Source organism: Somniosus microcephalus, unplaced genomic scaffold, assembly GCF_052327205.1.
Source record: "Somniosus microcephalus isolate GS21.2 unplaced genomic scaffold, FLI_Smic_1.0 unresolved_chr9, whole genome shotgun sequence".
In the NCBI taxonomy this organism is placed as follows: domain Eukaryota; kingdom Metazoa; phylum Chordata; class Chondrichthyes; order Squaliformes; family Somniosidae; genus Somniosus; species Somniosus microcephalus.
This window is the reverse complement of record NW_028225187.1, coordinates 36,636,270-36,658,245: the sequence shown is the minus strand read 5'-3', so window position 1 is coordinate 36,658,245 and position 21,976 is coordinate 36,636,270. Positions and strand designations below refer to the sequence as shown.

Genomic DNA, 21,976 nt, shown 5'->3' with positions numbered 1-21,976 from the left:
AGCAGGAGGTTGAGTTTAGGCTAGGTGGGATATTAACAGTAATGGGCAGTGAGCAGAAGGTTGGGATTACACTAGGTGTGATATTAACGGTAATGGGCAGTGAGCAGAAGGTTGGGATTACACTAGGTGGGATATTTACAGTAATGGGTAGTGAGCAGGCGGTTGGGATTAGATTGGTGGGATTAGACTAAGTGAATCGGAGGAGAAAAGAAACAATTGCACTTTATTGAATGGGGACAGTCCGGTTTTTCCAGCCCCACACTGCTTTTTTTATGTTGTTTCCTTTCTTTGTGTCTCAATATTTCACCATATGAGCTCCTCTGTTTTTTAATGTCTTTTCATTAACCCAGAGGTGATTTTTTGGTGCCATCTGACATTTCCCCGATTTAATATTAAGTAGTTTCCTGGTCACTCAGTTCATTGCCTTCCCTCTAACTCCTGTCTGTTGCCTCTGGCCTCTCCTTTTCCCAGTCCCACTAAAACCGTTTCCCTTTGTATTCAGTCAACGCAAGTGTTATACCAGAACCTTTCCCCTGTTCTTTGTACAGATACTGACGGTTCCGCTTGGTATTTACACCTCTTCGTATCATTGTTTCAGTTTCACAATATTTGCAGTTTTATCCATTTCTTTGATTTTTTGTCAATTCCATTCAGTAACATTCTCAGATTCCAATATTTGATATTGCAACAATTCTCAGTGGCAGTGAGGAAAGAAAATCAGATTTTGGATGTGCTAACAGATCAATATTAAGCAGATGTAGTGAGATAATCCCGCTACTTTATTAATCATTGGTGTGAGCGCACTGAGACAACGGTGTACAGTTCTGCTTGACTCAGTACAGAAACGCTATCACAGCTATTGAAGACAGCAACTAGAGTGATTGAGAGGGTGGAGGGGTTGGATTAAGAGGAGCTAATGTGTAAATTGGGCATGTTCTCAATGGAAAAGTGAAGTTTGAGGTAATATTATTGCTGTTTCACTTTGTCCAGTATACTACAATCAGAGGACACGGCCTGCGCTTGGAGGGTAAATTCAAAACGAATCTGTGGAAACAATATTTCAGTGAGTGAGTGGTCAATCTGGGGGACAGGCTCCCTAGAGAGATGGCAGAAACAGTTTGTATTGATTCATTAAACGGCAAATTAGATAGATTTATTTCAGAAAATCACATTTGGGATTGCCTTATATGTGTAATCTGAGATATGATGTGGTAAGTGTAGCATGCTTGGGAGGAAGAGGTGTCTTTGGTTCTATGGTTCCCAAAGCTCGCCACCTCTCGGGTTTTCCTCACCTCATGTCTGGGTCTGTTGTAGATTAATTGATAGAGATCGATTAGTCAACAACTCTTTTATAATTGTAGCATTCGATTTTCAGGATGTTTGTAGGGGAATTACATACACCTCATCGAGTAATTCCTTTGTTCCTATGTTAGGATATTCGGTCAGCGCTGTGACGTAGAATAAACTAAACTCATTCTGTGTCCCTCCCACTCACTTGATACTCTGGTCCACTGAAATGGTCCTCGCCTGTTAACCCGAGACTGAGTCCCTCCACACTCTCTTCAACCGCCTGTTCCAGTCTGTCCCGGTAGAATTTCGTCAACTGGAACAGCTGGTAATCGTTGCACTTTGTCAAGCACATATTGATTGTCGAGTTCCGATCTGTGAACGCAAAGGACCACGTTAACAAACACCTCCTGAAAACGCACATACATCGCATGTGCTACATTCCTCAATCTATAAAGTCAGATTTGTCAAACATGACTTATCGACAGCTTATCGGTTCCAGCCACCCCATCATCCACTGTCCCCATCATCCACTGTATTAGTAAATATTCTCAAAGTATTCTTTAATAGAAACATAGACATAGAAACATAGAAGATAGAAGCAGGAGTAGGTCAATCGGCCCATCGAACCTGCTCCGCCATTCAATGAGATCATGGCTGATCATCGAAATTAAGTACCCTGTCCCTGCCTTCTCTCCATATCCCTTGATCCCTTTAGCCTTAAGAAATTTATCTAACTCCTTCTTGAATATATTTAATGAATTGGCCTCTACTGCCTTCTGTGGTAGAGAATTCCACAGGTTCACCAATCTCTGAGTGAAGAAATTCCCCCTCATCTCTGTCCTAAATGGCTTACCCCTTATCCTCAGACTGTGACGCCTGGTTCTGGACACCACGGCCATCGGGAACATCCATCCTGCATTTAGTCTGTCTAGTCCTGTTAGAATTATATAAGTTTCAATGAGATCCCCTCTCATTCATCTAAACTCCAGCGAGTATAAGCCCAATCGACCCAATCTCTCCTCATCCGTCATTCCTGCCATCACAGGTATCAGCCTGGTGAAACTTCGCTGCACTCCCTCCATGGCAAGAACATCCTTCTTCAGATAAGGCAACCAAAACTGCACACAATACTCAAGGTGTTGTCTCACCAAGGCCCTGTACAACTGCAGCAAGACATCCTTGTTCCTGTACTCAAACCCTCTCGCTACGAAGGCCAACATACCATTTGACTTCTTAACCGCCTGCTGCACCTGCATGCTTACCTTCAGCGACTGGTGCACAAGGACACCCAGGTCTCGTTGCACTTCCCCTTCTCCCAGTCTATTGCCGTCAGATAATAATCTGCCTTCCTGTTTTTTCCACCAAAGTGGATAACCTCGCATTTATCCACATAATAATGCATCTGCCATGCATCTGGCAATCACACAAACTGTCCATATCATACTGGAGTTTCTCGGCATCCTCCTCACAGCACACACGTCCACCAAGCTTTGTGTCATCAGCAAACTTGGAGATATTACAACTAGTTCCCTCATCTAGATCATTAATATATATTGTGAATAGCTGCGGTTCTAGCACCGATCACTGCGGTACCCCACTAGTCACTGGCTGCCACTCGGAAAAATACTTGTTTATTCCAACTCTTTGCTTCCTGTCTGCCAACCAATTCTTTTTCCGATTCAGTACCTTACACCCAATCCCTTGTGCTTTAACTTTACACGTTAATCTCTGAGGCGGGAACTTATCAAAAGCCTTCTGAAAGTCCAAATGCACCACATCCACTGGTTCTCCCTTATCTATTCTACCAGTTACATTCTCAAAAAATTCCAGTAGATTTATCAAGCATGATTTACCTTTCTTAATCCATGTTAACATTGTCCAATCCTGTCACTGTTTTCCAAATGCTCTGCTATTAAATCTTTTGTAATGGACTCTAGCATTTTCCCAACTGCCGATGTCAGGCTTACCAGTCTATAATTCCCTGTTTTCTCTGTACCACCTTTCTTGAATAGTGGGGTTACATGAACAACACTCCAATCCATGGGAACTGTTCCAGAGTCTATAGAATTTTGGAAGATGACCAGCAATGCATCTACTCTTTCTAGGGCCACTTCCTTAAGTACCATAGGATGTAGATTATCAGGCCCAAGGGATTTATCGGCCTTCAATCCCGTCAATTTCCCTAACACCATTTCCCTACAAATATTGATTTCATTCAGTTCCTTCCTCTCATCAGGCCCTGTGTTCTCTGCCATATCTGGGAGGTTACTTGTGTCCTCCTTTGTGAACACAGAACCAAAGTATGTATTTAATTGGTCTGCCCTTTCTTTTTTCCACATTATAAATTCCCCTGTTTCTGACTGCAAGGGACCTATGCTTGACTTCAATCTTTTTCTCTTCACATATCTATAGAAGCTTTTACAGTCAGTTTTTATGTTCTCTGCAAGCTTACTCTCATACTCTATTTTCCCCCTCTTAATTAATCCCTTTGTCCTACTTTGCTGCATCCTAATCTGCACCCAATCCTCAGGTTTGCTGCTTTTTCTGGCCAATTTATATGTCCTCTCCTTGGATCTTATGCTATCCCTAATTTCCCTTGTTAGCCACGTCTGAGTCCCCTTTTGTGTTTTATTTTTATGCCAAACAGGGATCAATAAATTCTGTCGTTCATCCATGCGATCTTTAAATGTTTGCCATTGCCTACCCACTGTCAACCCTTTAAGTAACGTTCCACAATCCATCCTAGCCAAATCGCGCCTCATACCATTGTAGTTTCCTTTATTTAAATTCAGGATCCTTGTCTCTGATTCAAACACTTCACTCTCCATCTTACTGAAGAATTCTCTCTTATTATGATTGTTCCGCCCCAAGGTGCCGTGCCCAACAAAATTGCTAATTAATCCTTTCTCATTACATAATACCCAGTCTAAGATGGCCCGATCTCTAGTTGGTTCCTCGACATATTGGTCCAGGAAACCATCCCGTATACAGTCCAGGAATTCCTCCTCCACAGTATTGTTACTAATTTGGTTAGCCCAATCTATATGTAGATTGAAGTCACCCATGATAACTGCTGTGCCCTTATTGCACGCGTCCCTAATTTACCATTTAATGCCATCCCCAACCTCAGCATTACTGTTTGGTGGTTTGTATACAACTCCCACTAACGTTTTCTGCCCCTTCATATTTCTCAGTTCTACTCTTACAGATGCCACGTCATCAGAGCTAATATCCATCCTTACTATTGTGTTAATCTACTCTTTAACCAGCAATGCCACCCCACCTCTTTTTCATTTTTGCCTGTCTTTCTTGAATATTGAATACCCCTGGATGTTGACTTCCCAGCCTTGGTCACCCTGGAGCCATGTCTCTGTAATTCCAGTTATATCATATCCGTTTACATCTATTTGCATAGCTAATTCATCCACCTTATTACTAATGCTCCTCGTATTAAGACACAAATCCTTCAGGCTTGTTTTTTAACACTCTTAAAACTTTTAGAATCATTATTTACTGTGGCCATGTTTGATTTAAACCCTTGATTTCTCTGAGTGCCACTTTTGCTTTTCTCCTTCCTGTCTTTTGCTTCTATCCTTGCTTAACTTTCCTCTGTCTCCCTGCACAGGTGCGCGCACATATTCCAGGAGGTTGCTCAACAGAAAACAGTCCTCCCTCTCTGTCTCATCTCTACTGCTCGATAGCCTGCAAAAACCCACCGCAAAATGTGCTATTCCCCTTCCTATTCCTTTGCTGTATACATATAGATTCTATCTTAAAATAACTCCAGGAAACATCCAGCGCGGACATAGAAATTTTTGTAAAACTGTCATCCACAATTATATTTTCACTCTCCTCAAAATGTTATAATCAGGATCGTTTCGCTCCGAGTTCCATTCAATCCTCAGTCCTGTCTCATTGTTAATCGATCACAGCACCCAGGAGGATAAAGGCAGAAGGTGCATGGGAACACCATTGGCTCCCATTTCCCCTCCAAGTCACACACCGACCTGCCTTGGACATATATCGCCGATCATCATCATCGTTGGGTCAACATCATGGAAATCCCTACCCACATGTTCCTGTTTCAACAGTTTTTGAAATTCGGCAGTCTAGTCTCAGATCAAGACATTCCCCATCCTCCAGTCATATCAGCCGATACCCTCCCACTTCTCCATTCAACTTTTCTGTAAATCCATTGTTGTTGGTCGGTTCAGATCGTGGCCGTCCTTTGCCTCCCGACTGAACTCACTCGAGTGCCCCAAGATTGTGAAACTTTCCCCCTGATCCAGCCCTGCAGCCACACAATGACCAGTCGCATATTACCCGCCTTAAGCAGCCCAGTGCAAAACAATCCAGAGCTCAACAGCTTGAGGCCTTGTGTCTTAGTTTAATGCCTCAGTCTTAATAGTCACTCTATAAATGTATTTCTATCCATGTTATTGGTTCCGAAAATGGCTATTTGCTGCTCCCCTTTGCTTCCCTGAGATGGTCCCATACGTATCATGATATTCTTCCCTCTGGCACCAGGGAGGTAACTAATCATACCTGACCTGCTCAGGGCTGCAGAAGAGTCTGTCTATTCCACTGATGATAGAATCTCCCACCGGTATAGCTCTCCTATTCCTGTGCCCCACCTGCCTCTCACCCCTGCCCCACTTGGGGTGGTCTCCTGCTCTCTGGTGCCACTGTTGCTCAGGAAGACGATCCTCTGAGTCACTGCCTCTATCCACCTTAGAGTCCCCAATGTCAGGTATCCATTGGATAGTTCCATTACTCAGGGGTTCCTTCCACCTGGGACTGCGGTATCCCTTTAGGTGGTCACTCACTTCCCTCTTTCTATTCAGCCCCTGTCCTACTCCATCTACTTGTGTGAGCTGCAGGTTCAGGCACTAGATCTGGACCTTTTGCCAGGATAGAAGTTGTATTTTAAAGTATTATCTGAACCAACCTGTGTCCATTCTCATTCGTGTTGAAGATGTTCGAACTTCTCCCTTGTCTGAACCTTCAGCCATGGTGGTGACAGGCGTTCCCAGGCTCTGATGCTCTGTAACAAATATTTTATTAAAGGAGGGTTAGACGGAAATATTAAAATGAGGAGAACATTGCCTTTTTAACATGATATCAAGTCCCTCCTCCCCCATCAGTACAGCAGCTGGTAGTTCTGGGATCTCAGAAAACACCATGAATATACAAGTGGTGGATGTGACTGCTGTTTTACAATCATAATTCTCCATTTGTGTGTGTGCCCGCACACGTGCGTCCATTAAAACTATCAATCAGCAGCCTTTCCTTTCCCCACTGTGGAAACGTAAAAGCGATTCAGTTAATTCAGTACCAGTTTGAGTCTTTGTAAATTTAAGTACGTTGCTGTTGCACTAACGCTGCCACTAGTGTAATAAACACACAACAGCAACAGAGGTGCAAAGAGAATGTATGAGAAATGATTAGTGGTAACATAATAGGGAACACTAATGCCTTTTATCAACATATAAATAGTGAAAGAATAGTCCAAGGAAAGGTGGGGCCGATTAAGGACCGAAAAGACAATCATCTTGTGGAAGCAGAGGACATGACTGAGGTCCTAAATTAACACTTTGCCTCCGTATTCAATAAAGGAGAGGATGCTGCCAATTGTACAGTAAAGGAGGAAGTGTAGAGAAATTGGACAGGATATACATCGATTAGGATGATGGACTAAATCGGTTATCAGGGCTCAAAGTAGAAATGTCACCCGCTCTGCCACAATCTTCCAATCCTTGGTTATGGGAGAGGTGCCAGGGGAAGGGAGGACTGCAAACGTTACTTCACTGTTCAAAAAAGGAGAGAGTGATGAACCAAATAACTACAGGCGACTCAGCTTAACATCGGGGTTGAGGAAACTCCTCGGGTCAACATTTCTGAAACAAAATTAACTGTCACTTGGAAAAACATGGGTTCATTAGCGACAGATAAAATGGATTTTTTGTAAAGGCAATTCAAACCTGGCTGACTTGAATGAGCTAATGGATGAAATAGGAGAGGGTTGATGAAGGTGGTGAAGTTGATGTTCTGTATATGGACTTTCAGAAGGCGTTTAATAAAGTATCTCTTAATAGACTGGTTAACAAAATTGGAGCCAATGATATTAAAGGAGCAGTGGCAGCGTGGATACTAAATTGGCGAAGGGACAGAAAACAGACAGTAGTTGTGAACTGATATTGTTCACACTGGAGGGAAGTTTACAGTGTTCCCAGGGGTCAGTATTAGGACCGCTGTTCTTTTTGATATATTTTAGTGACATGGACCTAGGTATACAGGGCACAATTTAAAAGTATGTTGAAGACACGAATCTCAGAAAAGTCGTAAACCATGAGGAGGCTAGCGGCAGACTTCAGGAGGAGATAGACACTCTGGTGAAATGGGCAGACGCATGGCAGGTGAAATTTAATGAAGCGAAGTGTGAAGTGATGCACTTTGGAAGGAAGAATGAGGTAATATAAACTAAATGTTACAATTTTAACTGGGTTTCAGGAAAAGAAAAACTTGGGAGTACGCATAGAGAAATCTTTGAAGGTGGCAGGACAGGACGATAAAGCTTTTAGAGAAGTAAACGAGACCATTAGCTTTACAATAGAGGAATATAGGAATATAGGAACAGAAGTAGGCCCCTCATTCACTCGAGCTCGTTCCTCCATTCAATTTGAACATGGCTGAGCTGTATCTTAACTCCATCTACCCGCCTTGGTTCTGTAAGCCTAATACAATTGCCTAACACAAATCTATCAATCACAGTTTTGTAATTTTCAATTGACCGAAACTCAACAGCTTCTTGAGGGCGAGTGTTCCAGATTTCCACTACACTGTGTCTGAGGAAATGCTTTCTAACATCACCCCTGAACGGCCTCGCTCTGTGTTTAAGGTTATGCCGCTTTTGCTGGACTGGTCCACCAAAGGACATAGATTAACTCTTTCTATGCTAGCAATTACTTTGATCATCTTAAACCCCTCAATTAGATCACCCCTTAAAATGGTATAATCAAGGGAATAAAAGCTTCGTCTATGCAACCCAACCTCATAATTTAAAGCTTTTAGCCCCAGTATCATTCTGGTGAATCTGAGCTGCACCACCTCCAAAGCCAAGATATTGTTGCCGAGGTGTGGTTCTCTTAATGGGTCTAACCAGATCTCTGTACAGCTGGAACAGAACTTCTACCCCTTTGTATTCCAGCCCTCGAGATAAAGCCCAACATTCCATTAGATTTTTACTTATTTGTGGTACCCATCAACTAGCTTCTATTGATTTATGTACTTGAATCCAGAGTTCTCTCTGCTCATCCACAGTTCCTAACTTCTAACCATTTAGAACATTCTCTGATCATTCCTTTTTAGGTCCAACGTGAGTGACATCACACATTCCCACACTGATCTCCATCTGCCACTGTCGTGCCCAGAGAGTGCAAAGCAAGAAAGTTATGCTAAACCTTTACCAAACAGTGGCTAGGCCTCACCTAGAGCATTTTGTCCAATTCTGGACACCACACTTTAGGAAGGCTGTCAGAGCCTTGCAGAGGGTGCAGAAGAGATTTATTAGAATGGAAACAAAAATGAGGGATTTCAGTTACATGAAGAGACTGGAGGAGGTGGAATTGTTCTCCATTAAATCAGCGAAGGTTAAGACGAGATTTAATGGAGGCTTTAAAATCATGAAACGTTTTGCTATTTTCATAGAATAAATAAGGAGAAACTGTATCGATTGACAAAAGGGTCGGTATAAAGAAGTCACAGATTTAATGCAACTGGCAAAAGAGATGAAAGATTTTTAGGCATCGAGTTACGATGTTACTGGAATGCAATGCCTGAAAGAATGGTAGAAGAAAATGCAATCGTAACTTTTAAAATGGAATTGGATAAATAATAAAAGTAGAGAAAGTTGTAGGGCTCAGGGGAGAGAGCAGTGGAGTCGGACTAATTGGATTGCTCATTTAATGTTCTGGCACAGGATTGATGGGCCCTCTGAGCTGAAGGATTCTATGTTTCATGACATCGACCTCTGACTCTTTGTTCCTAAGTGTGTTTTAACTGATCAATGTGCTTGAATACTATTTACAGCAGCAGCAATTTAGCGTGTGAAATTGCATTTGGAAGTTTTATTCTGTTAAATCGCACAACCCCCAGTAAATTAATTTCTGGAAATACATCCGCTGTTACCTGTCCACTATTGTGATGTTAACTTGTCTCTATCTTTGAAATACTGGTAAAATAAACGGCGATTTCGCTATTTTAGAATACAATAATTTTACTCAGTATGTTTCGGGTCCTTACCTTGTGCTGCGGCTCCTGATTCTGGTTCCAGAGAGTCCGGGTAAGTTAGTGCTGTGAGTTCTGCAGGTTAATGAACACACCCTGGGTAAAGATCAGTTACACCTCACAGTTATAAACACCGCCTTCAGCCTGATCAGTACAATCCCTCCCCGCCCTGTGCTCTGGTACAGGGCTCGATCAGAACCACACACGGTTCCATTCAGTTTGAATTGATCTGATAAATTGCTGACCTTTTAATTAAAGTCATTAACCCTCTGTGTGGTAACAATGACTACATTTCCCCACAGCTCTTCCATCTGCGGTTCAGAAGAACCGACAGTGAAACCTTGTCCTGTAGCGGCAATCAGTTTCAGAACTTCAATTAGATTTCATTGCTCACCATAAAACCAGTTTATTATCGGACCAGAAAAGGCCAAAGATACCAAGGGACAAAGATCGCTGATGAGAATCTGCAAGAAACAGTCTCTAGTTAATGAGTAACAGTCTGGTCATTGATCAGGATGGTCAGACCCGTCAGTATCAGGCTCCAGGTTTCAGTAACAGGAACTGAATCAGCCAATGTGGGCGGTAAACAAGTGAGGTGTCTTCTACACCGCCCTGTTAACTTTTAGTGCTCGTGATGTAATTTCACATTTTATTTTAATCTTTCTTTTAGCAGTTTCGGATTATATTTATTATGAGAATGGGAAACTCTGCACATTAAACTCATTTGGTAATTAGTATTTGTATTTAATATAAAGAGTAAAAGTTCAGGCTACCTCTTGCAAATGCTCTGTGTCTCGTTCCCCTTCCTGCTTCTCTGTGCTGCCGCTCCCAGTCTGTTTACAGCTCCCCCGCTCCGTGTCTCATTCCCCTCCCTGCTTCTCTGTGCTGCCGCTCACAGTCTGTTTAAAGCTCCCCCTGCTCCGTGTCTCATTCCCCTTCCTGCTTCTCTGTGCTGCCGCTCCCAGTCTGTTTACAGCTCCCCCTGCTTCGTGTCTCATTCCCCTTCCTGCTTCTCTGTGCTGCCGCTCACAGCCTGTTTACAGCTCCCCATGCTCCGTGTCTCATTCCCCTTCCTGCTTCTCTGTGCTGCCGCTCCCAGTCTGTTTACAGCTCCCCCTGCTCCGTGTCTCATTCCCCTTCCTGCTTCTCTGTGCTGCCGCTCCCAGTCTGTTTACAGTTTCCCCTGCTCCGTGTCTCATTCCCCTTCCTGCTCCTCTGTGCTGCCGCTCACAGTCTGTTTACAGCTCCCCCTGCTCCGTGTCTCATTCCCCTTCCTGCTTCTCTGTGCTGCCGCTCCCAGTCTGTTTACAGTTTCCCCTGCTCCGGGTCTCATTCCCCTTCCTGCTTCTCTGTGCTGCCGCTCACAGTCTGTTTACAGCTCCCCCTGCTCCGTGTCTCATTCCCCTTCCTCCTTCTCTGTGCTGCCGCTCCCAGTCTGTTTACAGTTTCCCCTGCTCCATGTCTAAATTCCTTGCCTTTTACCTGTCTGCGTCCACCTCACCCATGCCGCCACCCCCTCAGCCCCCCCCCCCACTCCCTCCCTTCTCGGCTCCACATCTGTTTCTCCCCAGCTCTATTTCTGATTCTGCCGTAACTTCACTTCTGCAGATAGATTTTCCACCCCACCTGCTCCATGCCTGAATGCCCCCTGCATCTTTAACCCCCTCCAACTCTACAACCTTCCTCCACCCCAACTGTTCCCTAATCCTTTATTACTTTCCCCACCTGCTGCGAACCTATTGTTACCCTTGCCCTTCCTCCTCTCCTGCTCCATGCCCGATCAATCCCACATCAGTTCGCCCTCAAGCTATGTGTTCTTCACCCCCTACTTTACTTTCCAGCTGCCCCAAGTCTGATTAGCTCCCCCTCCTGCTGCATGTCTGATTTCCCCATCCACCTCACCGGATACATCAAAGCTGTTCAATGTGCTCCAGCGTCACACTAATATACACATAATCCCCAAACCCATCCCATCGTCACCGTTTGTTGTTACAAACTCGAGAAATCATATAATAGGATCGTAGACATTTGTGGCACAGATGAACCCATCGTGTGTGTGCCGACGGAAAAAGTGTTATCGAGCTTAATCCCACTTTCCAGCTCTTGTCCAGAAATGGTACCGACAATAATTCACCAGCATTACCCAGCTGGATAATGTTTTCTTTCATATTCTTTTTGTTTCATCACACATCATCCCGTTAAAAATTCCACTTGTGGTACTTTGTCTATTTTGTAGTTTCACTAGGTCAGGGTCTCATTCTAAAGTCCAGTTATACCCCCTCGTTCTTGATTCCCAGATCAGAGGAAATCCTTTCTCTCTATCTACCCTATCGAAGATTTTCAACGTTTTAAACACCTATGTCAGATTGCCCTGAACACTCGATACTGAAGTGAATATATGTCAGGCTTTTGTAACCTGTCAATCTGTCTACATACCATTGCGCCCCACTCGTTCTCTAATTCCCTAACAATTTCTAATCCAAGCCAAAAGAATGCCTCCATTTCCAAGTGCTCTGATCTTTGCCAATTATGGACCCTTATGTGAGGTCCATTATCAAATGCCTACTTCAGGCCCACGTAGATAACATCCCTAGGCATCTTATTAGTGATATCTTCAATATATTCAACTAGATTAGTCAGACATGACTGAGCTTTAATAAAGCCATGAATGCTCTCTCTGATCAGCTCATTTTACTCTATCCTTAATGACCGATTCTAGTAAGTTCTCCTCAACCGACATTAAACTAGCATGCATGTAGTTACCTATTTTTCTATCTCATCCATCTTAAATATTGGAGTGACGATAGCAATTTCCAGTCTAACAGTACAATTCCCGAATCAAGAAAGCTGTGAAAGATTCTAACTAACGCTTCTGCATTTTCCACCCCCACTCTTTAATAACCTTTGGTGGAAATCATCAGCTCCCAGTGATTTATTTATCCTAAGTCCCATTATTTTCTCCATCAACAGTTTTACAGTTATATATACAGTAAGTCCCTCATTGATTTAATGTTGTTTTCCATTCTATCACTATTATTTGTCCTCTTCATCTATTGTAGAAACCAGCGTAAAGTATCAGTTATATAAATCTGCTGTGAGCTAGTTAGCTGTTACCATATCATGTGTTTCTCTTTTGTGGGACACATCTCCCTCAGACACCCTCTTAATCTTAATATACTTATATAAGTTTTTACTATTTGTTTTTATATTAATTGCAAGTTTTTGTTCTATTTCCCTTTTTCAGATCTTAATATTTACTTTTTGTCCTTTGTTGGTTTCTATATTTCTCCCAGTCCTCTGGATTACTGCTTTTATTGATAATAGTGAGAGTCACTTCCTTTAGATTTAATCTGCTTCTTATCTCATATGCTGACCATGGTTGTTTGTCTGTACAACTGGAATTCTTGCTCTTTAGGGATGTATATTGGATGACCAGCAAGGTCCTACCGACAAAATGAAGAACAGATAGAATCCAACCAATTAGCGCCCTACCAGCCACCTCACAATGATCAGCAAAGTGAGGGATGAACTCATCAATAGCGCCATCAAACAACATTCACTCACCAATAACCTGCTCAGGGATGCTCAGTTCGGGTGGTGCCTGAAATCCTCGGATCCCGACTTGGTCGCAGATACAAGAGTTAAAGACCAAAGCAGAGGTGACCGTTAATCCCCTCGACAACAAGACGATATTTGACTCGGTTTAGCACCAAGGAGCCCCAGCATCCTGTGGTCAATGCGGGTCAAAGGTGAATCTCCCGTGGCTGGAAACTTTGGATTTCGGTGATGGTTATGCTAACTCTGTTATGTTGAAGAGTCTCGATCTACGTTTTGGCTCATATCCGTGTCACAAATGGGAAATATATGTTTTAATACTGTTTACAGTGGTATAATTTTAGCATGGGAGTTTCATTTTGAGTTTTTAATCTGTTAAGTGGCGCTGCTTCCATTAAGTTAATTTCTGAAATAAACAATCCTTTCTTACCTTACTCAAAATGCATTCTACAGCATTTCAATATCATTGAAAAATTACACAAAAAAACAAGATAATGAGTCCAGTCCGGTTTATTAAAGCACTATAATTGTGCTTAGTATATTCCAGGTCCTTACCTTGTGCTGCGGCTCCTGATTCTGGTTCCAGAGATTCCGGGTAAGTTAATGTTGTGTGTTCTGCAGGTTACTGAACACACCCTGAGTAAAGATCAGTTCCACATCACAATCATAAAGCCGACCTTCAGCCTGATCAGTACAATCACTGCCCGCCCTGTTCTCTGGTGCAGGGCTCGATCTGAATCACACACGGTTTTATTCGAATTGAATTGTTCTGATGAAATACTGATCTTTTAACCAAAGTCATTAATATTAATTGCGACAACAATAACTATGTCTCCCCCCCAGCTCTTCCACCTGTGGTTCAGAAGACCCCGCGGAGAGACCGCGTTCTGTAGCCGGAATCACTTTCGTGTCGCAACTCGATTTGATGACTCATCATAAATATTCACTATTATCGGAGTATAAAAGGGCAGAGATTGCCAGGGACAAATATCGCTGTTAGTTTATTGGGATCAAATATCAGAGGGAAGGTCAGAGTGAGCTCTCGGAGTTAACACGTTAATGTTTTGCAATTACCTTCCCTTTCGATCATTAGCTGTTTCTTTGACCCGATTCCAACTCTGTGTAAATGTAAATCATTAGGATCTCGGATCTATTAATCTGGGTATCCGGCTTTTTACAATGTTCACCTGATCTGGATTGACACGGAGTTCCCAATTCCTGTCACATGACTAGTTACCGGTCAGTTTCCAATGATGCTCATTTATTAGCAACAAAGCAACGATTATAAAATCCGGGAGACAATCTCCAGTTAATGAGTAACAGTGTGGGCCTTGATCAGGTTGTTCACACCCAGGTGTATCAGGCTCCATGTTTCACTTACTGGAACTGAATCAGCAAATGTGTGCGGTAAACAAGTGAACCGTCTGTATCATTGGCCAGTTAACTGTTATTGGTAGTGCTGTAAATTTACATTTAATTTCACTTAAAAAAGCGGGCAGCAAATTCAATTCATTATGAGACTGATTAACTCTTAAAAGTAAACCAATTTCCTAATTATAATTTGCATTTAACATAAATATAAACTTCATAAAATATCTCCCGACTCCTCTATGTCTGATTCCCCTTCCTCCTTCTCCGCGCCGCTCCTTCCAGTGCTTCATGTCCGGTTCCCCACCTATTCTGTTCCTGATTTTTCCTTCCCTTCCCCACCTGTTACAATCCTAATTCACCCCTTTACCTTCCGCTTCTCCTGTGCAGTTGCTGATTCAACCCCTGCATTCATTCGCCCTCCGGCTCTATATCTGATGCTTCCTGTCCTTTCCCTTCTACCTGTTCTATTCCTGATTATCTTGCCTGCTTCCCTCTCCATTCTGCTACAAGTCTGATTCCCCATTCACCACAAAGGACACATCAAAGCTATTCAAAGTACTCCAGCCTCACACTAAATGTCCACATAATCCCCCAGAACCTACAGAGTCCCTCTTATATTAACTTCACCGAATGCAGTTACCGATTGGGAAAATGGTACCTACACTATCACGCGATCAGCTGCCTCATATTTCTCTTCAATATTCCTTTCTTTTTGCTCACACATCCCCATATTAAAAAATCCATTGTTTCTCATTCTACCCGATGGTTTTATCTTTTGTCTCTCGCTGCCTCAAGTAGTTTCTGGTTGTCCTTTTTGAACCGCAGCAAAGCTGTGTGACGATGCTGCTCGGATTGTGTTAACAATGCAATCGCAGGATTTTGAGTCAGCAACGATGAAGTAACCTTGATCTGTGTCCAGGTCAGGATAGCCTGTGATTTGAAGGGGTCTTATGGAGCAGCGGGTATCTCACGACATTTCTGCTCGTATCCTTATCAGTGATAGAGAGAGCAGGTCTGAGCGGTGATGTCAGGTTAAGCTTGGTGATTTGCAGTGGATAAGACAGACTGCACTGTTGGTGGACGGGGTTTATATTATCATTCTTCTTCTTCTTAGGCAGTCCCTCGGAACTGAGGATGACTTGCTTCCACATTAAAAATGAGCTCGCAGGTGGCTGATTAATCCAATGCGGGACCTACAGTCTCTGTCACAGGTGGGGCAGACGGTGGTTGAAGGGGCGGGTGGGTGCTCCTTGCGCTGCTTGCGCTTGGCTTCTGCTTGCACCCGGCGAAGAGACTCGAGGTGTTCGGTGCCTTCCCGGATGCTTCTCCTCTACTTTGTGCGGTCTTGGGCCAGGGATTCCCAGGTGTCAGTGGGGATGTTGCACTTTATTAAGGAGGCTTTGAGGGTGTCCTTGAAGCATTTCCTCTGCCCACCTGGGGCTCTCTTGCTATGGGAGCCCCGAGTAGAGCGCTTGTTTTGGGAGTCTTGTATCGGGCATGCAGACAATGTGACCCGTCCATTTATATTATGGACTTAGAATCACATAAAATATTTTGTCCTTGGTGACGCTGAGCTTTCTGAGTGGTGTTGTGGGTGCATCCATTTAAGACAAGTGGTGATTATTCCATCACATTCCTAACGTGAGGCCTAGTGAAGAGGCTTTCAGTCGATCAGGAAGAGAGACACTTAGCATGGAGAACCCAGTCTCTGCCGTTCACCTGCATTGTTGACACAGCTGGTGCCGTTTATCTTCTGGTCAATGGGCACTTCCAGGATGTTGATGAGGTGGCAGGAAGTGATGTTGTTGCCCAAAATGATGGAGCGATTTGTTGTGCCTTTTCCTGTTCCTCTTTTTTTTAAAACCCAAAAGAACCCTTAAACAAATAAACCCTTAAAATAAACCCGATAAATCAAATTAAAATTTGGCCCCTTAAATCGAGTACGCACTCCAGACCCCGCGGCGCCCACCGGTCACGAAAGAGCTGTGCCTTTTCCTGTTGGACCTGGTAATTGCCCGGCACTGACATGGCACAAATGATACCTGCCTTTTGTAAGCCTGGAAAATGTTCTAGTAGTGAATTAGGCAGCCATGGGCTGCTTCATTATTGATGAAGTTGTAAATGGAGCAGAGCACTGTTGAATTGACAGATAATTGATCGATTGCTGAACTTATGACAGAGAGAAAGTCATTTATGAATGTACCTAACCAAGGGTGCAGTCCTGAGAAAGTGCAGCAGTGACAATTGTGATGCTTGGCTGTTGGCATATGGAACTCGGTTAATTCAGCTTCTGAAAGGGGTTCATGTTTAGTTCATTCGATATAGGGAGAACATGTGGTTGGTATCATTGGAGAGAGAGAGGGAGAGACGGATTTCACTCAGCCACAGCTGGTGTTTGTGGCCTTGGATATGTTACCACAGCAAGGCCACGATTTTTATGTGCTTCTAACGTTGTTGATGTATGTTGAAGAAAATGGAGACGTGTGTCTCTGGACTACCATATTGGGCAATGCCTGCTCTAGTTTGATAAGAAAACAATGTATAAATATAAGTTTTTCCTTCGTTCAGGCGGCACCAAAAGACCCATGCTTAGTTTGCTTGACTAACTGTTACTATTCTCCGCTTGTAAATTGATTTTCATGGTGAAGTTAAAGAATATAATGATTATAACCAGAAGGGTAGAACTTAAAAACAAAAAGGGGGCAAGCACTTTGCTGGGAGTGTACTATAGGCCCCCCAAAAGTCAGGGGGAGATAGAGGAACAGATATGTAGGCAAATCTCGGAGAAGTGTGAAAATAATAGGGTAATAATAGTGGGGGATTTCAACTTCCCCAATATAAATTGGGATAGTCAGAGTGTGAAAGGCTTAGAGGGTGCAGAATTCTTAAAGTGCATCCAGGAGAGCTTTTTGAGCCAACATGTATAAAGTCCTACAAGAGAGTGGGCGGTACTGGACCTAATTCTGGGGAATGTAGCTGTGCAAGTGGTGGAAGTATCAGTAGGAGAGCATTTTGGCGACAGTGACCATAATTCGGTGAAATTTAAGGTGGTCATGGAAAAAGACAAAGACGGCACGGAAATAAGGGTTCTAAATTGGCAGAAGGCCGATTTTAATACGATAAGGCAGGATCTGGCCAAAGTGGACTGGGAGCAGCTACTTATAGGAAAATCCACATCAAAACAGTGGGAGACTTTCAGAAGGGAAATAGAGATTACAGCGCCAACAAGTTCCTGTAAAGGTCAAGGGTGGGGCCAACAAGCAAAGGGAACCTTGGATGACAAGGGAGATACAAAAATGCATTAGAAATAAAAGGGGGGCTTTTGGCAGTGACAAAAGACTAAAGACGGAAGAAGCCCGAGAGGAGTATAAAAAGTGCAGGGGCATGCTTAAAAAAGAAATTAGGAGGGCGAGGAGGGGCCATGAAATAACACTGGTGAGCAAAATAAAGGAAAATCCTAAGATGTTTTATAAGTATATTAAGGGCAAGAGGATAACCAGGGAAAGGGTAGGGCCCATTAGGGACCAAAGTGGCAATCTGTGTGTAGAGCCAGATGATGTAGGCGGGGTTTTAAATTAATTTTTAGCATCTGTGTTCACTATGGAGAAAGACGATGCAGACATACAAATCGGGCAAGGGGACTGTGACATACTTGAACATATTAGCATCGAGAGGGAGGAGGTGCTAGCGGTTTTAGCAGGCCAAAAAGTGGATAAATCCCCAGGCTCGGACGAGATGTATCCCAGGCTGCTGTGGGAGGCAAAGGAGGAGATTGCAGGGGCTCTGACACAAATTTTCAGAACCTCTCTGGCCACAGTGGATGTACCAGAGGACTGGAGAACAGCTAATGTAGTACCATTATACAAGAAGGGTAGCAGGGACAAACCAGGGAATTACAGGCCAGTGAGCCTAACATCTGTGGTCGGGAAATTATTGGAAAAAATTCAGAGGGACAAAATTTGTCTCCACTTGGAGAGGCAAGGATTAATCGGGGATAGTCAGCATGGCTTTGTCAAGGGTAAATCATGTCTGACAAATCTGATTGACTTTTTCGAGGGGGTGACTGGGGTGGTGGATGAGGGAAATGCTGTGGATGTGGTTTACATGGACTTCAGTAAAGCTTTTGACAAAGTCCCGCATAGGAGACTGGTCAAGAAGGTAAGAGCCCATGGGATCCAGGGTGCCTTGGCGCGTTGGATCCTAAACTGGCTGAGTGGCAGGAGGCAGAGGGTGATGGTCGAAGGTTGCTTTTGTGACTGGAAGCCTGTGTCCAGTGGGGTACCTCAGGGATCGGTGCTGGGTCCCTTGTTGTTTGTGATCTACATAAATGATTTGGATGAGAATGTAAAAGGGATGATCAGTAAGTTTGCAGATGACACAATAATTGGTGGGGTGGTAAATTGCAAGGAGCAAAGCCTCAGGCTACAGGACGATATAGACGGGTTGGTCAGTTGGGCGCAAAAGTGGCAAATGGAATTTAACCCTGAAAAGTGCGAGGTGATGCATTTTGGATGGACAAATAAGGCAAGGGAATACACAATGAGTGGTAGGACCCTAGGAAGTACAGAGGGTCAGAGGGACCTTGGTGTACATGTACATAGATCTCTGAAGGCAGGGGAACAGGTAGATAAGGTGGTTAAAAAGGCATATGGGATACATGCCTTCATTAGCCGAGGCATGGAATATAAGAGCAGGGAGGTTATGATGGAGCTGTACAAAACGCTGGTGAGGCCACAGCTGGAGCACTGTGTGCAGTTCTGGTCGCCTCACTATAGGAAGGATGTGATTGCTTTGGAGAGGGTGCAGAGAAGATTCACCAGGATGTTACTTGGGATGGAGAGCCTCAGCTATGAAGAAAGACTAAACAGGCTGGGGTTGTTTTCCTTGGAGCAAAGAAGGCTGAGGGGGGACCTGATTGATGGGTACAAAATGATGAGGGGCATAGATAGGGTAGACAAAGAGGAACATTCCCCCTTAGTAGGGGGGTCAATAACAAGGGGGCATAGATTCAGGGTAAGGGGCAGGAGATTTAGAGGGGATTTGAGGAGGAACTTTTTCACCCAGAGGGTGGTTGGAATGTGGAACTCAATGCCTAAAGGGGTGGTAGAGGCAGGAACCCTCACAACATTCAAGAAGCATTTGGATGAGCACTTGAAATGTCTTTGCATACAGGGCTATGGACCAAATGCTGGAAACTGGGATTAGACTGGACAGGGATGGATGGGCGGCGCAGACACGATGGGCCGAAGGGCCTCTTTCTGTGCTGTAAAACTCTATGACTCTATGACTCTATGACTGAATTCGGTACTACTCAAATGAACAAACAGAACCCTGTTTAAGACAACATTGGCAAGCCAAACCAAGGGCCTAATCCTGTTGTTGTTTGAAAACCGGGGGCGTCGAGACGGATCGAAGATGAACCTCCACCATCAAGAACTCAATGGTGAACTAGCTCTGGGGAATGAGTTAGACTTCTTTTACCAATGACAAACCAAGGAAACACAGCAGGACTCAGGATAATATAAGCTATACGTGTGAGTATTATTCAATTTGATAGTGGGGTATAGAAGATAAAAGGTTATTTGGCGTTTTATCATGGCATTGTTTGAAGGACCACTGTACTAATCATATAGTCCTCAATCTCTTATAGACACCATTGAAAGGGGAAGGGTGTTGTAAGGAAATTGGAGATTGATCGCCAGCAATAAAGGCCGAGTCCAAGAAGGAGAGGGCCAAACAGGGAACAGCTGTAAAAATAAACAATAATAAATGAATATTATCGTGTAATGTTGTAGTCAGAAGATTAGATCCAAAAGCTCACTCGGGAAGAACCTTCTGAGGAGGGCAACAGTGACCCTTACAGGGACCGCACGATGAAGTGTGATAAAGGCCGAGTACAATCAGGAGATGGCCAAACAGGGGACAACTGTAAAAATAAAATGTGAAATGGTAGCAAAGAAGTATCCTCACAGAGGGTGCGGCCAGAATGTTAGAAGGACAGGCAGTTGTTACACTGGGCAGCTCAGGTGTGCACACAACGTGGCGACATATGGTTTAACAACTCTCAGAGAGATGAAGGAGAGAGGGGAAAAGGACGTCAGATGCTAGAATTCAGGAATGGTCATCTAAGCTGTATGCTCACCAAACTCCAGGCTCGGACTCTTCTGGCAGAGGTGGAGAGATTGAAAAGATGCATTGGGTGCTGTACAGGCAGAACCGAGATTAGCCGCCAACCAACAGTTGGAGATGCACCAGTTATGCGTCCAGCTGCAAAATTATTCAGAAACAATAGTAAAGATGCAGGGAAAATAGAAGGGTACCAAAATAGCTCATCCAGAACTATGGAATTTTTTGCAGGAAAACAAGGATAGAAAGGTGGTAAATCAATTGAGAGAGAAGAGACAGGAAAGAGCAGAGGACAAGAACAATATTAAAGAATTAAAAGCTGGAGTGGCAGCCTTGTCTGTGGGCACATACGAGGAGGAATGCAGTACTGACAATGACGAGGATGATCCAGTTCTCCCAACAGCGCTCCCACAGTCTAGTAGACCAGTGAAGGTGGAGGTCTGTAATGCCGAGCAGGGAGAAAGTCATACTTCAATATCAGTAGTAATGTAGGGAGTGGCGAGGATTATACCCAGTCTAAAACAGGAGATTATATGGGGGTACACACGTCTGCTAAGATGGCCCCCATAGTTACCAAATACCTGCGTACAGGAGAGACGACAAACAGGGAAAGTCAATTCGTGTATGAATACAAAGATACAGAAGCAAATCGGGATCTGACCCTTCCAGAATTGTGCAAACTCAGTGGCCAAATGCCCAAATATAAGGAAATAAGAGACCCAACTCAGTTAGCAAGTAAAGTTCGATTGCTGCAGCAGGCAGACGCATCCACAGACGAGAATGCTTTTCCACTGCTGCAGGCTGCCTTACCTCCAGGTTTGACAGTGCCCGAGGATCCTGTGGCATCAATAGCAGCTAATACAAATCCTGGGTTGAAGACTTAATGTGCACCAAAAGGGTTTAGGAAAGGGAGAAATTAATTGAACAGCCCACAGCCAAAGTTAAAGAATTAGGATTGCTCTGAGGAAGGAATAGGATTTGTGACGTCATCATGTTTTGTTTTCATTTAAAAAAGAGAAAAATGTTTCCGAGAGTTTGTGTGAATGTTTCTTGGCTCGCGACATGTGACTATCACATACATTTTGGCACTTTGAGTTCATAACCCTTTGCAGGGATCAATGGAAGGAAAAGTGTGATGAAATATGCCATTCATCAGGCACTGTATTCCCTGTGTTTAGTTTAGTTTCAGTTTCATTTCCTTACCTGTATTGCATTGTGTGTAGGGCTCCGCCCATACCTGGCCCCTACATAAGCAAGCCCCAGCGTGTCTCACAGCAGTACAGCAGATCTCTGGATGAGAGACACTTCTCCAATGTGTATTACTTTCTGAGTTAATAAAAGCCTTGCT

The 21,976-nt window shown here is 43.7% G+C and overlaps 1 long non-coding RNA gene across 1 annotated transcript; it reads right to left on the bottom strand.

Annotated features, from left to right (window-relative positions):
• Positions 1-1,371: 1,371 nt before the first annotated feature.
• LOC147085071 (uncharacterized) lies at positions 1,372-9,731 on the bottom strand. The gene is made up of 3 exons (XR_015075825.1): positions 9,592-9,731; positions 6,239-6,334; positions 1,372-1,662 (listed from the first exon to the last, which is right to left on the bottom strand). It is a non-coding gene; the product is annotated as an uncharacterized LOC147085071 (long non-coding RNA).
• Positions 9,732-21,976: the final 12,245 nt, after the last annotated feature.